Consider the following 14,888-nt stretch of genomic DNA (forward strand, 5'->3'; position numbering starts at 1 on the left):
AAGTTGGCAAACAGTCCAAAATTTATGTAAGTGAAGGGAGACAGGACTGACTATGGCATGATCATAGACCAGGCTGAAAAGGCAGTTTTTCCTTAGCTGTAAAAAATCTGGGAATCTCATTTCATTTATTCTTAAAACAAAGGCTTGGTATTTTTTTATAACAGTCAATAAAGAAGTACAGACACTACTGATAAGGAAAGGTGAACTTAAAAACATAATCTGCCATCTCTATTGTTACAAGCATTTGGTGAAATTAAAGCCACCATGGAAGTCCTACATTTCAGGTACATAGCTGCCTATTAGACATATGTAGAGCAAGCCTTTCTCAGTTTATTATAGTCAGCAGTTTCAGCAGTGAGTGCATGCAAGGCTAAATTCAGCCTTGTGCAGCGAGCTCGTGTTAGGTGGAGTACCATATAAATCCCACTTGAGCTCTAAAAATAGAATTCCAATGTGGAATTTAAAGCCCTGTGATAGCGTCTGGTACAGGCAAGAATTTAACGAAGAGGAGACAATTTTTGCCAAGGTTGTGATAGCCTCTCCCTCACACCAACCCACAGAGGCAGCAATCAGGCCAGTCTCACCAAGCACGGCTTTTCACTGAATAAGGTGCTGAGGTGCCTTGATTAATAAAAATAGGCTCCTTTATGGGCAATAAACTGAAGGTTGCTCTCCTTCCTGGGACAGAGCTAAAGGTTTGATCAGATAACGGGAGGTTTAAGTTAAATATTTTACAGGGAAGGCTTTTCTTCTTTTGGGTTTGTTGTGGCTGATAATGTACAGAGATAATGCATATTGGGAGCACTGATAACAGAAAGAATAAGCAGATGTATAGCAAGAATAATGGCAGAGATTCTCCCATCTCAAGCACTGTTATGCAAAGCCTGAGAGAAGAGAGAGACAATCGATAAGGTTATGTGTGGATCAGCTATAACTGCTTGTCTTTCTGCCAAAGCAACCTTCAGCATTAGAGCCCTGCAGGGGAGCTTACCATTCAGGGTGAAATCAGGGTGTAGTCCATGTGCAGGATACTTGATTTCCACTGCCATGTAAAAGTCTCTGAATGAAGAGCAGTAAGGGCTCAGATGATGTCTTCATTCAGAAATCCCAAGAATGCACCAAAGAGTTCCCAGGATTGCAGCTCTGGTAGAGGCATTAGGACAGAGAGCAAATGCTCCTGCTCCTTTCTGTAGTCTGGAACACAAAAATTATTGTGATATATAAAGTCTTAAAACTGAGAGGGCCCTTGTATGCAAAGGAGAAGAATTTAGAAGAGTGTAAGTAACAGCTCCATCTGCTGATGCCATCTTTACAGCAATTTATTTAAGCCTGTTTTATATAGCCCCCCTGCCTTCCCAACCTTCTTTCAAATTTAGATCCTTTTCTTCTTTCCCAGTTGGCATCATTATCTGAAATAATTCAGATTTCATTGTCATGAACAAAGTATAGATATTTCTTTAAAGTAGCGAGTACACTGGAAGATTATTGGAGATCCTTGTAAATAGTCCCAGATCACTAGATAAGGTGATCTCTGTCATAATTCATTTGAGAGTAGAAGGAGGAAAAATCTCTCCCTCCTGAATAAGAAATGTCCTGTTAAAGTAATCAAAGAAAATAAATTGATTCATGTGAGTCAAGAAGAAATATCTGAAACGATATAATTTTCATATAGGGCCTACCTCTGTAATGTGTGCATTGCTTTCTGCCAGGACTAGTTATCCTTAATGTGTATTGACAGGAAGTTCAGATGCCTGCCATTTCTCTGAATTGTGCAACACATGTGTTATTCATTCCCTCTAGTTAATCAACCGCATTTTGAATATCCCAAGTGCAGTGATATTTTAGAAGAATGTAAGATCATTAAGAATTAAGAGCATTACAGTAAGGCCAAATGCTCAACACCAATTTCTGCATGATACTTGCCCTTGCTGCTTTCCAGACTTCAGCTATGTTCGTTCTGAATAAATGTGGTCACTGCATGTTCATAACTCAGTGCATAACTCAGACCAATCTACTTGCTTAGTTTCCGCTTTTAGTGTGTCCATCCACAGAATCAGGAAATTATTTTTGCACATCTACCACTGTGTTTGTTTTAAATATGGTTCTTAATATCTTCATTTGATGTTCCCCAGTTTTCATGCAGGAAAGATCAAGATCCATCCTTCTCTTTATGTTCATGATTTCTCAGGTTTCTGTCATATTCTTGCAGGTCATCCTTCTTTCCAGGATAATGTGTGCTAGCTGCTCCTGTTGTAGTTGCTGAGTGGCTTTCCTTAATACGATGGCTGCTTTACTGCTTTGATCATTTTTGTTGCTTTTCTCTGAAATTTTCTCTTTTACCTGTATCATTTTTGAAAAAAGAGGACCTGACAGTATTCAGCACACACTATTCAGTGTGGGGTTGAGTGATGGTTTTCTGTAGCAGCACTGCGATGTTCTCTGTTTTGTTCTTCATTTATTTCCTAATGTTTTCTAACATTTGACTTGCCTTCTTGACTGCTATTAAGCATCAGGTTGACATTTTCGTAGGACTATCTGTCATAACCCCAGATCTATCTCCTGAGTAGTAATGATCAACTCCATCATATTAATATGTGGAGTTAGAATTGGTTTTCCCATGTGCATTGCTTTCCATTTATCTACAGTGAATTTCATTTGTCATTTAATTGCCCAGTCACTCAGACTCATAAGGTTCCTCTGTAGGTTTATTTGGTCACTGCTTGCCCTTGCCATCTTGAACAGCTCTGTATCCTCATCAAACTTCTTGAACTCCCTATTCACCCACTTTCCCAAATCACTTATGAATACAGTGACTATTCCAGTTGCCAGCTCAGATCCCACTGGAACTGTAAGGGTGAAACACACTCCATTGCAAAAATTATTAATTTGCTTTTCCTCTGTTTCCTCTCCATTAAAGAGTTTCTTATGCATGTGGGGACCTTTCCCTCTATCCCATCATGGCTCAGCTTTCTTATAAACTTTTTATGAAGGATTTTTTAGAACACCTTTGGAAATCCAAGTAAATTATGCCAATGAAACTAACACCATCCATACACATTGATCTCTGCAGAGAACTCTCGCAGATTTGCAAGACAAGATGAGAAGTCCATTAAAAAGCCATGTTGATGTTCGCAAGTTTTGTCAAAGTTATTACCTGCTCTTTCTTAGGCTATTAATAATTTTATAAGCTGGCAAATATCATTCCTTCAGAATTATTCCGACAAATGTTTCTTGGAACACTATCTGGGAAGTGGTTTTGTGGATGGCTAGACAGGAGTAATACTTTCCCTGGCATATGTGCTTTTTCCAGGTTGAACTCAGTCCTCTGTCCTATTTGACAGACACCACAAAGACAGGGGTTCTACTCAGTGTCAAGGGACTACAGGTGTCTGCTACAGCACTCACTGCTTGGAGGCATCTGCGTTGGTGCTCCTGTGTCAGAGCTACATGCATCTCTACACAGCAAGAAGATCCAGTCATCTCAAATGCCTTAGAGACTTCTGTCACTCACATTAGCAACAGGGCAGGGGTGAAAGGTGATGTTAAAATCTCCTCAAAATGGGCTTTTGTAATTCATGCACCTAAAGTGTTATGCTAAATATTTATGAGTGTTAAGCGCTGTAACTTTATCTATTTACTTTTTCTATTTTGCATAATGCAGCAATAACCTATTGATTTGTCATGATATAAATATAGCACTAGGAATAAGTCCTCTCTGTTAAATCTACCATCATTTTATTCTGCTTGGTAGAAAAGACAGAGGAAGCAGTGATGAAAAATACCAAGGAAAAAATACATTTTTAAGTGTTATTTTTTTTGTGTGCATGTGTCTACTCTATTAATGTGCCATCTGCTGCTAGGATGTAGATTCATTTACCATCAGAGTGTTCTAACATGATTACCTTTTTTTCCCCCTCAAAAGCCACAAAGGGGCTAAATATAGATTTACTTAAAATTCTAAGAAAAGACGGTCTTTGCCTTACACACAATGGTTCTCTTGATTTTGAGAGCATTACCACTGGCATTAAATGTAATTTACTTTATCTGATGACAGTTTGCTGAACAAGATCTTAAGTTTTATTAGGATCAGGACATAGATGGTAAGTGGAGAGAAGCATTGTGGGTGGAATTCATCCCACCCCATTACCCCTTCTTTAAGCAAGAACAAATTGAGCACAAAGAAGATATTAGGCTGTATCCAGGAGGTGGGCCAAGTTCGAGGGCATCAGCACATCCAGTCTCCAGGCTGGAGCAGAGTCTGCCCTGCTGCATTTCCCCTGGTGGCTTGTTGCCCTGCTGCAGTACAGTTGTGAGCTCATTACTCAGATATATGCTCCTCTCCTCTCTGTTCACCACTGCACTTCTAATTACCCTCTAGTTTATGATAGCTACTACAGGCTCATGCAGCAGCTCAGGGTACCTGTTCTGTCAGCCATCCACCATTTACACAGCAGAACCTTTTTTTTTTCTAATGTCTCATACTATCACGGGTAAATTTCATAGTATGATAAAGCCCTTCACCAATCAAAGCACCAAGTGTTAGAGGAGAAATTGGTTTCTCATTCAGAGTTATGGGACTATTATGACCTCCCACATTACTGCTGGTTCATTTGCAATCAGCTTTTTCATTATCTTTCAGCTACACCGGACCAGAATTATGTTAATTGCCCATTAACTACAGTTGGGTGATTCATTTATTCTTTTAATTTAGAGTATCGAAAATGGATCTAACCTCTATTTTGCTTTTAAAACTTTCTGATACAATCTCTGCCATTACTGAGGTGAAAGTAAAAACAAGATATCAATAAGCCCGTGTCCTTCACAGGGTATGGAGCCTCTGTGGGCAGCACAACATCCGGTATTTCTTGCAAAGTATTCTGCTAAGAATGACAAGTAGATTTATCAGAAGAGTTGCTTTCTTTTTCTCTCCTTTTCTGCTAATATAGATTTTTCTGTATGTATACTGAAGTGCCTCAATTTTGTTTTTCACCATGTTGTTTCTGTCTCTTTTAAAGTAGTTGACCCTTCAAAATTATCCCCTACCTAGCAAAATTTTGGATATACCTTCCATGTCTATCCAGCTTACCAAACATCTGTGAAGTTTCCTGCAGTTGGGATGTGTGACCAGTTTCACCCAGGTTGAGAGCAGATCAAAGGGAAGAGAAGTGCAGTGAGGGATGGAGTCACTGGGGCAGCTGGAAGATCTGGAGAAAGTGTAAGAGACTTGGAAATGCAGAAAGAGGGAAAAGGAAAGTCATGATGGATCACACAGGTATTTGGGTGAAGCCAATTTCAATCATAATTTTTAACAGCCCAAGTCAGATGAGCATTGGGGGTATGCTTTTCTATGACATTCAGAGCAGGAGCAGCTTTGAAAAATCTGAGATGCAACATGACAATTTTTCTGTTTTTTTTAACTGGAGTTTTTGTACAAGGAAAAGTAAGGCACAGGGAGGGAGCACTGAAGTATGAAAAACGCAAATAGGCAGTGTTTTACTTTTATCCTTCCTGGGGGATTTAAAATTACTTTGAACATTAGATTGCAAATACTACACACTTAAACCATAATCATTTTCAACTGAAAAATGCAATGAAATGGATGTGGGTTTTTTGAGTTACATGGATAGATATAAGTATTTATGATAAATGTCTACATTTCACAATGTATGAAGTCAAAATTCGTCTCTTTTTTTATTCCATCCTTGTTTTCTCTACTTTTTAGTACTTTGCTTTATTTTTTCATTTTTTTGCAGGTTTTTGTTGCCTATCTTTCTCTAACATCTGTTTTCTTTTCAATTAACTTCCAATTTTCCCTTTTCTATACATCGTCCAACCCTGACTTTTCAAAGCTTGTAAAAAACTGTTCACATTAACATCAACTGTATTTTTATCACATGAACCTAATGTTGCAGGACTATGAAGAAAGTATCACTAGTTTAATGGTAAACCCTTGTTCTACAACAGAATTAATTAGCTGGGTATTACTGTTGCTTTGTTTTGATTTGTGGGGAGTTTAATTTGTTTTTGTGGGGGTTGAGGGTTTTTTTGGTTTTGTTTTTTATGGGGTTGTGGTTTTATGTTTGGGTTTTTCTGTTTGTTTATTTGCTTATGTTTGGTTGGTTTGATTTTTTTCTCTCATCTCAGAGAAAAATTTGTAAATAAACTAGAAGGGTGCAGGTCTTTATTTTTCTGAATGCTGAAGGATTGCCTGCCCAGGTAATTTAATTTTTGGGAGCTTTTCATGTCAATATCTTTTTTGTGAAAAAGACACAGAGCAGAAATATGTCTTATGCCATATTCTTATTTCCATGTTACATGGTTTATCATTTCTCAGCATGGCAAAACCCACAAGATCAGTCTGATAGTCAGTGTCCCACAAACCATACACACAAATCACAAATTTATTTTCTGCTAATCATTTTCTACTCATTACCACGAATTCCATATATGAAGAGAGGGTGTTTCTCCCACAGTCGCTGGTGCACTCAAAGTTCAGAGGTTAATTCAACATCTTAAAACATGGTTGTTGCTCCCAGCAGTGTTTTGAACTTCTGTTTATGTAGTATCACCTCCCAAGCTCACTCTTGTTCTCCTATCACAGTTGTCATCTTTTTGGGAAAGGGTAGCAGCCTTTTAGATTAATTATCTCTGAATAGTAACTGGAACATCCAAACTTCTTGCTGGTCTTTCAGCATCTTTATTGTGAATTACACCACCCTGCTCATGAAGCTAAGCAGTATCATGTTGTAAAAACATAAATTCAAACAAAGGGACAGCTAGAAGGAAGGAATATCACAGATGAGCAGAGCAACCCCAGTGTGGCTCAGCCTCTTAACATAGGCAAATTTTCTCCAGTAGCTTACATTAATGCAACAAAAATAGTTTACTGAGACAAAGAAACTGCAACAATAAAAAATGTAGAAGATTAAGCTCCAAGAACCAATAATTTAGCTGCTTTTGCATGGGCAGTCTGTTTTTTCACCCCATGTTTTAAAACCCAGGGCTGCTCATATGTGTATCTGCTGGAACTCGTTGATTTTATTTGAAGACAGGCACATACATACTGGGATTAGCTCAGTTGGTCCAGCACGGTGCCAATATAATACCAAGGTTGTGGGTTTGATCCCTGTGTGGGCCATTTGGACTTGATGATCCTTGGGGGTCCCTTCCAAATCAGAATATTCTGTGATTCTGCATTCAGCACCTTCTGAACTGAGGTTCTACTGCCTGGCTGGGATTGAATGATTTATCCATTCCTAAATTATCCATATTTAATCATCACAATAATCAATGTTATAATACTATCTGTGTCATAAAACATGCAGAATGTAGGGCATAGAGAGAGTTCAACTTTGCTTCTGGAATCTGTATTATTTCATTGCTGACAATTTTATTTTTAAAATGTAAACTTAAATCTTGACTTAACGTTTCTAATATCATACTGTTCCATGTTTTATTAAGTGTTCATATTCGGGTGATAAGTTCATTTACCTATGAACTACGGAGAGGGGGAAAGGGTGACATTCCCGGGCTCTGTAGGAGAGGGAGCAGGAGGCTCTGGCTGGAGGAGAGCAGCATTTTTCCACATTCGGATGCTGCTCTCTGCTGGAACACTGCAGCGCTACAGCTTCATTTTCTCCAGAGCTGCTCCTCGGGTCACTCATCCCAGGCTCACTACAGATGACATAGGTAAAATCAGGTTGCTGTCCTGATTCGCAGGCTTGCTTGCTCTAAATATCAGCTACAGTGGTTTTTTTCCTGGCTGCCCTCCCCCTGGCAAACATGACATCTGAGAGGTATCCCTAGCTTCCCTGCAAGGCTCTAAGAGCAAAGCAAGGCACGATTGCCTCTCCTAATATGTGACAGTGATGCAGCACAGAGCCCTTCTTACCTTCATCTCAGAAGCTGCTCCAAACCCTCACTTCCCTGCATCTTTCTTTACTTGCATGGATACGATATTCTTGGGTATAATTCCACTTCTAACTTTCATTTTTTTCTCTCAAATCTATCCTGTCTTCTGTCTGTCTTCTTGGCAATCTGCCTTTTCAGGGTGACTGTCTAGCTCAGGAGGAGAATGAGCTGACTGGGCTTTTCTGGAAGATTAGGGCCAGCCATTGAGGTTTGTAGTTCTGATCTTCAAAGATTTACTCTTCCTGAATTTAGTTGGTACAAGATGACTTTTTAGTCATAGTTTAGGGGGTAAGGATAGACCTGTGAAATAATGTAATGCAATGCAATCAACATGCCAAAAAGCCAAAAGGAGGTGTAATTTATGCCAATTTGTGCTACCTTGATGGCTAAGCCCAGCAGAATATATTAACAAATGATACTTTTACATGATGCCATCTGCTATAATTTAATGTATAATCATGCCTTTAGTACAGAATACTAAAGGATGGTTTGAAAACTTGTAGAATATATCTCAGAATTACAGTAATTTCTTTGATCCCAATTATGCCTCATAAAGCTTTGTTGATTTGTTTTTTTCTTTCTTAGAGTGTTAGGCTGTTTTCATAAAGGAACATTTGATTTTGATTTGCAGACTGCATAAACAGAAGGTCTCATAGGATAATCAGCCATATTTATCCTGAAATATGTAGTCCTCCTATTGGGCAGAAATAAAGCAGGATATTTACTATATGAAGAGTTATTACATGTAAAGGTACAAAATTCAGTTTTACATTTTGTGATAAGCACAGAAAAGCCAGCTTTCTCAGGGGACTCAGATCTGATTTTGAACCAGCCTGCACTATTTTAGTGTTTGCTTCAGAGCCCATATGAAGCCTGTCATTTTAAACAGGCATAAAATATGGAGCTTTTTTAATATTTGAGTTCTAAATACAGCTTGATGGGGTTTAAATCACAGGAAAAATGTGTTCTATCCTCTTTAGAAACAGATTTGTTGCTACTTTCCCCTACAGTTTCATTATATTGGTTTTAAGGGTTCTTGTTATCTTTATCAAAATTTTTCTTTACTGTCAATTTAGAAAACTATTGAAAAACAAGTTCTTGAACCTTTCCAAAGTAATCCTCTCATGCAAAGGATCAGTAGATTCAAAAACTCTAAATGATTGTTTCTAAGATGTAAAACAAGTTTATACCTTTCAACTTAAAAAAATTATTGTGAACATTTTATAGTAATTTGAGCTGTGGCAAATTTTGATCTTCATTGTTTATCTCCAAGAAACTAGGAAATAAAGCAATGCATTATAATGTTTTGCTGCCATCTGCATAAAGATATTCTGGAACCTCAAGTATGCGTTGGGCAAACAAATATATTTGACAGTATCTCCCAAATCAAGAAGTTGATTGATGCAAAAATAAACAGAAATAGACATGCTACATTAAGATATGGAAATATAATAAGACCAAGAAATCACAATAGGAAAACTTTTTGCTTGTTTGTTTCTTTCAGCGCTCAGGTTTTCTTTTAAAAGAATTCTTAGAAAAAAAAGATAAATATATTATCTGAAAGTGTGGTTGCTATGGATGTATTCATAGCATTTTAGCACAGATATTTTTTATCTTGTATAACCCGGAAAAAAAAAAACAACACATGAAAAGTTTCTTTTAAATTCCTAGGCCATAGACATTGGCATGTAAGTTAAACCAGTTTATACCAATAGAGGATCTTATATGGTTTATAGTATCCTCCTGTTTCATTATTTCATTGTTAAAATAGTTTTTCACGTAGTATTCCAAGAACAAGAAAATAAAGATATTGATACATAGACCTTAGGAAGTAATTAAACAAAGACCATTTTCTGAAAAAAAATGGGTGAAAGGTAGCTATGAATACATTTAGCCTGAAAAATAAGAAGGAAGTTCTCAGTTACAAGGGAAGCTCATTCTGGAACAGATTTTCAGTGGCTTCAGTCAGAACAGCAGCAATTAAATCCCATCAATTTATGAAGAATATAATATGGTCTTTGCAATCAGTCTTGAAAACCTCTTCCAGTGCTGTGTCCCCAGAAATAAGGTGTGTATTTGCAGAGGGAGCAGTTCACTGTAAATGGCCAGTATTTCTTAATCACTTATTTCCAGTGGTTTTTCCTCCTCTTAGAGGTACAAGCTTAAAACAACCTTCAGGCATCTGTGGCTCTTGATGCCCAATCTTAAAACCACAGCCCAGGGTGTGGTTTTGAACTGTGCTGTATGCAGCATAGCACCTGACAGTGATAATGAAGAATGTTCTTGTTACACAAGTTTTCTTTAATTAAAGGGAATTGAAGGTTTTGCTCCTAATGTTCAACTCCAACTGGTGGAAACAGCAGATTCCTGAGTGTTGACCCTCCTGTTACTTGATATATGTCTCCTACTTGCCCTGGATTTCCTGTTCCTCCCTGAATTTTTACAGCATTTGGGACACAGATTTGGTTCTTTATTTATCAACTTTCCTTCTTTTTTTTTTTTTTTTTTAAGTATTAAACCTGTAGGATTATGATCAAACCAACTGTTGAGCTAACTTTGGTTTTGGAAGGTGCTGCAAGAAACATCCCCAAGTATGATGCAAAATAATCTCTTGCCCTGTAACCAGATCAGCTGTAAAACCTTGATCTGGATATTATTTTCCTCCTGTGGCACATTTTATGGTGGCTGCAAGTTCTACTGTATTTATAATGTCTTTCTTTTTCCTCATCTGCATTCTAGCACATTTGAGCAGGCCTAAAGGTCACTCTGCATGTAGCCACAGTAGCTTTTTAAAAACCTTTGAATGCTAATCCAGTTCCGAACTGCTTTGCATTTGCATATTTGCTTAATCAGAAGTGTGTAAGGTCAGCACAGGAGCTTCATTAGGATATTCATGGCTAAAATTGCTCTCCTCATCACTTCTCTTAGAGTGTTCAGCCCAGCTCTACACAGGTTGCACACCTCCCTCTTGCCTCTGCTGGAAGTGACAGTGGAGATAAAAACAGACCCAGAAACAAGTGGGAAGGCTGAAACCCTGTAGCAAGTAAGGGGGCAGAGAGAGCTTGTGTATGCCAACTACGTTTTAGGCTGTGCTATTTCAGCTACTGAGACAATCAAAATGAAGTCTGTTTGGGAAAGCAGAAGCACAAAGCAAAGATAAGGAAGCTAAGAGCTCCAGATGGCTGAAAGCAAGCTGTTTTAAAGGAAACTTAATTGTTAGTCAGCAATGATGGAAGACTGCCATGCCTCTGGGCTGGGTTCAAATTTACCCCATGGAATATTCCTTCCAAGGAGGCAGTATTCTGCAGAAATCTGCAGCACCACCTAATAATTGACTCCCACTCATGTAGCTATTCTATCGAACATATCAGTTTCAGGCAGCTTGGTATGAAATAGCAACCTTTGCACACCTTTCCTTTTAGTATGTCAGTGAGTCTTCAGGGTCCCCAGTCTGATCATCTTTCACATTCACCTGCTGCCCTGCTAAGAATTTTCATTTTACATTTATCCACATTCCTCACCCTCTGCAAACATTCCTTTCTTCCTTCCTCAGCTGCTTCTACACTGATTTCTTCTACCAGACACAGGCACAAAGCCTAACTGTACAACTATTTCATAAAATAGGAGAGAATTTAGAAATGGGGAAGAGAAAATGCTAACAGATGTATTAAAGGAGACAGGTACATGACTCTTTTAGAACATGAAAACCTTGTGGATGTCAGGAAGTTGCACTGCAATATATGCCATACAAATGTTTGACCTTTTGTACCTCTGCCTACCAAACAGGAGGCAAACATTCCTCATGTTCATTTGGCTGGAAGGACACAAAATGGCCTTGTGTGATATTTCCCTTACCTATTTTACTATTAACCACACACATTGACTTCTATATGGGATGTGAAATATTGGGAAAACTCTACTACTTTCCAAGTGCAAGTAGTATCAGACAGATATTCTACACAGAAATCTTCACTGCCTTGTGAACAGACAATTATTTCTTTTTGTGACAACTCAGAGCTATAGAAGAGATAGTTAAGGCTCTCAATTTTATATTTCAGAATGAATAGGAACTTTGGAGTTTACAGCTATTGAGCATTAGGGATAACTGCAAAGCCTATTTTGTGAAGATGTTTGAATAGTATTTCCTCAAAGAAGGGAGATGTTAATAGAAGCTTTCTATTCAAATTTTAAGAGGATGTTACAGTGACTGTGGAGGCAGTATAAGAAAACTTGTAGTTCTGAGAGTACAAAGACGATTAGTAGTGTTGAGAGGAATTAGAAAACATACATGTAGACAAACTGAACATCTGCTAAAGATGAGATGGCTTTTTAAATGGAAAGTGGAATAATGCTAACAGATGGCCAGTAGGACAATAAAAGAAAAGTAGGAGTTGATTCCAAACATTGTCTTCCAAGAATAGATTCTGGTGTTCATTACATAATATTTTGGTCAGATTCTCAAATCTTTCCCCCTTTCTTGCCATTTATCCTTCCTCTAAAGTTTCATATTCACTGATTCAAGCTTTGCCTGTGTTTCAGTGAGAATCCACTGACTGCAGAAGTTTTGGTAAAAAGTGATTAAAGCCTGAAGAATTTAGCTCGATATGAAAGTAACTGTAATGAGTTTTCCTGTTTGTTAAGGTCATGATTTTTACAATAAAAAGTCACAGATCTATCTCCACCAAGATGATGGCTTGCTTGCCTCAAACTGCCCCATCCTCTACCTTGTACACTGTATCAGCCCAAGCTGAGGAAATGTGATGGACTAGGTCAGGGAACCAGAGCAGCTGGGAAATAATACTTTCGGGAGAAATCATCTTTCAGCTTGAACTGTCACTCAGCTTGATATTGCTAGCTGAGCTGAGGGGATGGCAGAGGATGTGGCTGCAGGAAAAAGACTTACAGGCTATTTTTTCATGCAGCAGTATCCTCTCAAATAAATATCCCATTAAAGCCTCAAGTGAAGCTAGAAGCAGTTGTAATAGAAATAAGCAAATGCTCAAGGTTGGCACATCACTAGAGACAAGTCATAAGTAGAACAAATACATCCCCACTCTAGCCCAAATAGTCTCTTTTGTCAGAGCCTAAACCTAGAAACAATCTATTTTCTTAACAACATTTGAAATGACACATAGTAGGAAAAAGCCCATCATTCTTGAGAGATTTTTGCCCTTGAAAATATTTGGGCTGAAGCTTTTGCAGTTTGTGTGATTTTGCCATTATTGTACTCAGACTGCTTTTGTCATTTAGCCTTGAATTTGAAGAGCCAAATATGAGCTGTGTACATTCCCTCCTCACTTCCGCCTCCCCCACCTGTAGGTACAGACAATGGAACAGACTGGAGGAGTCGTTTTTCATACAACAGAGTCTAGATTTATGAATCTTTACCTTGTAATAGAAGGTTATATGTTAGTTTATGATGATGAAGAGGCAAAGAACAGCTTCAGAAAACCTTCAGTATCATTTTCCCCTTTGTTTCCCTGACTATAGAGACATCTTCTTGCCACGTATCTCAGGGGTCTCTGGTGACCAACAGTACATGACAAAACATTGCAAAAAACTACACACAACCATGATTAAGTAAGCAAACAGGGAAAAAAAAAAACAAAAAACAAAAAAAAAACCACAAAATTCTACTGTTAGTTCAAAATTTTTAATAGTTTTCTTTAGATGATGAAACAGACTGGTTCCACTTACACAAGATAGTCCCTAGATTATTTCAGAGGGAATGTTGGCTTCTCTATTAAAGAAGATTGGGCAATTCTGCAAAAAGCTGCTTGTGTAATAAAGGATTTTTCAGGAACATTTCTTTAGTTTAATAGCAATAGAGCTCACAAGTGCTAAAGATCTGGCAACTCACGAACTAGTCTGTCTGTCTAGAGCTCAGCAAGGAAAAGAGTTCTGAAATAGAAATCTTTTGATCTTAAAATGACAAGATCTGAATAGTAAAACCCCCTCTCCTAAGAAACACAGGCTGTAATTATGGCACATCTATTATTTAAAATGTTCTTGAAAATTCACATAATAGCTGTTCAAAACAAAGTAAAGCATTAGGTCAGGGAGTGGTCTGTGACACTGGGAAAAGAAATTACATTTCTGCCTTCTTTATTCAAGCATTTGCTTGAGATAATTGCCATGCAATATATAACATCTTTGGTCCAAATGAGTTGATTCTGTCCCTGTAAAAATGGATTTTAATTTATTCTGTTTCATTTCAAAGAAGACTCTGTGCATGCATCTGCAAAATCTCTGCTGAGGCTCAGGTCTTTCCTTTCCTATACAGCCTCCACCCTGGACAGCTGAGCTGTATTTGTCCCTGATGGTTGGCAAATCTGGCAGAGTCTCTGTTAGCATGTTAGCCACAGCTATTATAAACAAAATTCTGCAGTGTAACTGTCTCACAGCAGACATCAATTAACCTAGGAAAACGAGTGAGCTGGAGCTTAGTCACATTTGGTAATTAATGTGTGATGGTTTCCAACCAAAATTAATATAGTGATGGAGTAAAACATATGGAATAATGCTTAAGCTTACATCAAAGGCAAATATTGAATACATTAGGATACATTATCTCTACTCTTTCTGGAGTATACATTATGTTCTGTTAAGATGTGATGTTCTGAATTTCTGCCTGGGCTTCTCAGAGAATTTGTGTGATGGCTTACAAATGTGTTCCCCAGTGCCCTCCTCTCCAGCACTCTTCCAATTCAGCTATCATTTTTTTGTTTCAGATGAAGCATTAACACTCATTATCTGTCAGTGGAATAAAAAAAAGAAAACAAAACAAAACCTTTAAGACCCAACAACCTTTTTTTTTTCAGATGAAACATTTTTCCTGGGTGACACTTCTGATATTATCAGTAGGAAAAGCCTTCAAAGAAAATGGGTATCAAGCCTGAAACATTACATAATGCTGAGTTGAAAGACAAAGTGTTTTCTAGAATTTTAATTTTTTTAAGCAGCTGCCTTTAAGTGAA

The 14,888-nt window shown here is 37.9% G+C and overlaps 1 long non-coding RNA gene across 1 annotated transcript in view; it reads right to left on the reverse strand.

Moving 5' to 3' along the window:
- LOC130251308 (uncharacterized) overlaps positions 1-1,131 on the reverse strand; it is a 30,117-nt gene extending 28,986 nt beyond the window's left edge. Inside the window, exon 1 of the long non-coding RNA XR_008840129.1 lies at positions 992-1,131. This is a non-coding gene — a long non-coding RNA (uncharacterized LOC130251308). The remainder of the gene's footprint in view (positions 1-991) is intronic.
- Positions 1,132-14,888: the final 13,757 nt, after the last annotated feature.

Source organism: Oenanthe melanoleuca, chromosome 3 (assembly GCF_029582105.1).
Source record: "Oenanthe melanoleuca isolate GR-GAL-2019-014 chromosome 3, OMel1.0, whole genome shotgun sequence".
NCBI lineage: Eukaryota > Metazoa > Chordata > Aves > Passeriformes > Muscicapidae > Oenanthe > Oenanthe melanoleuca.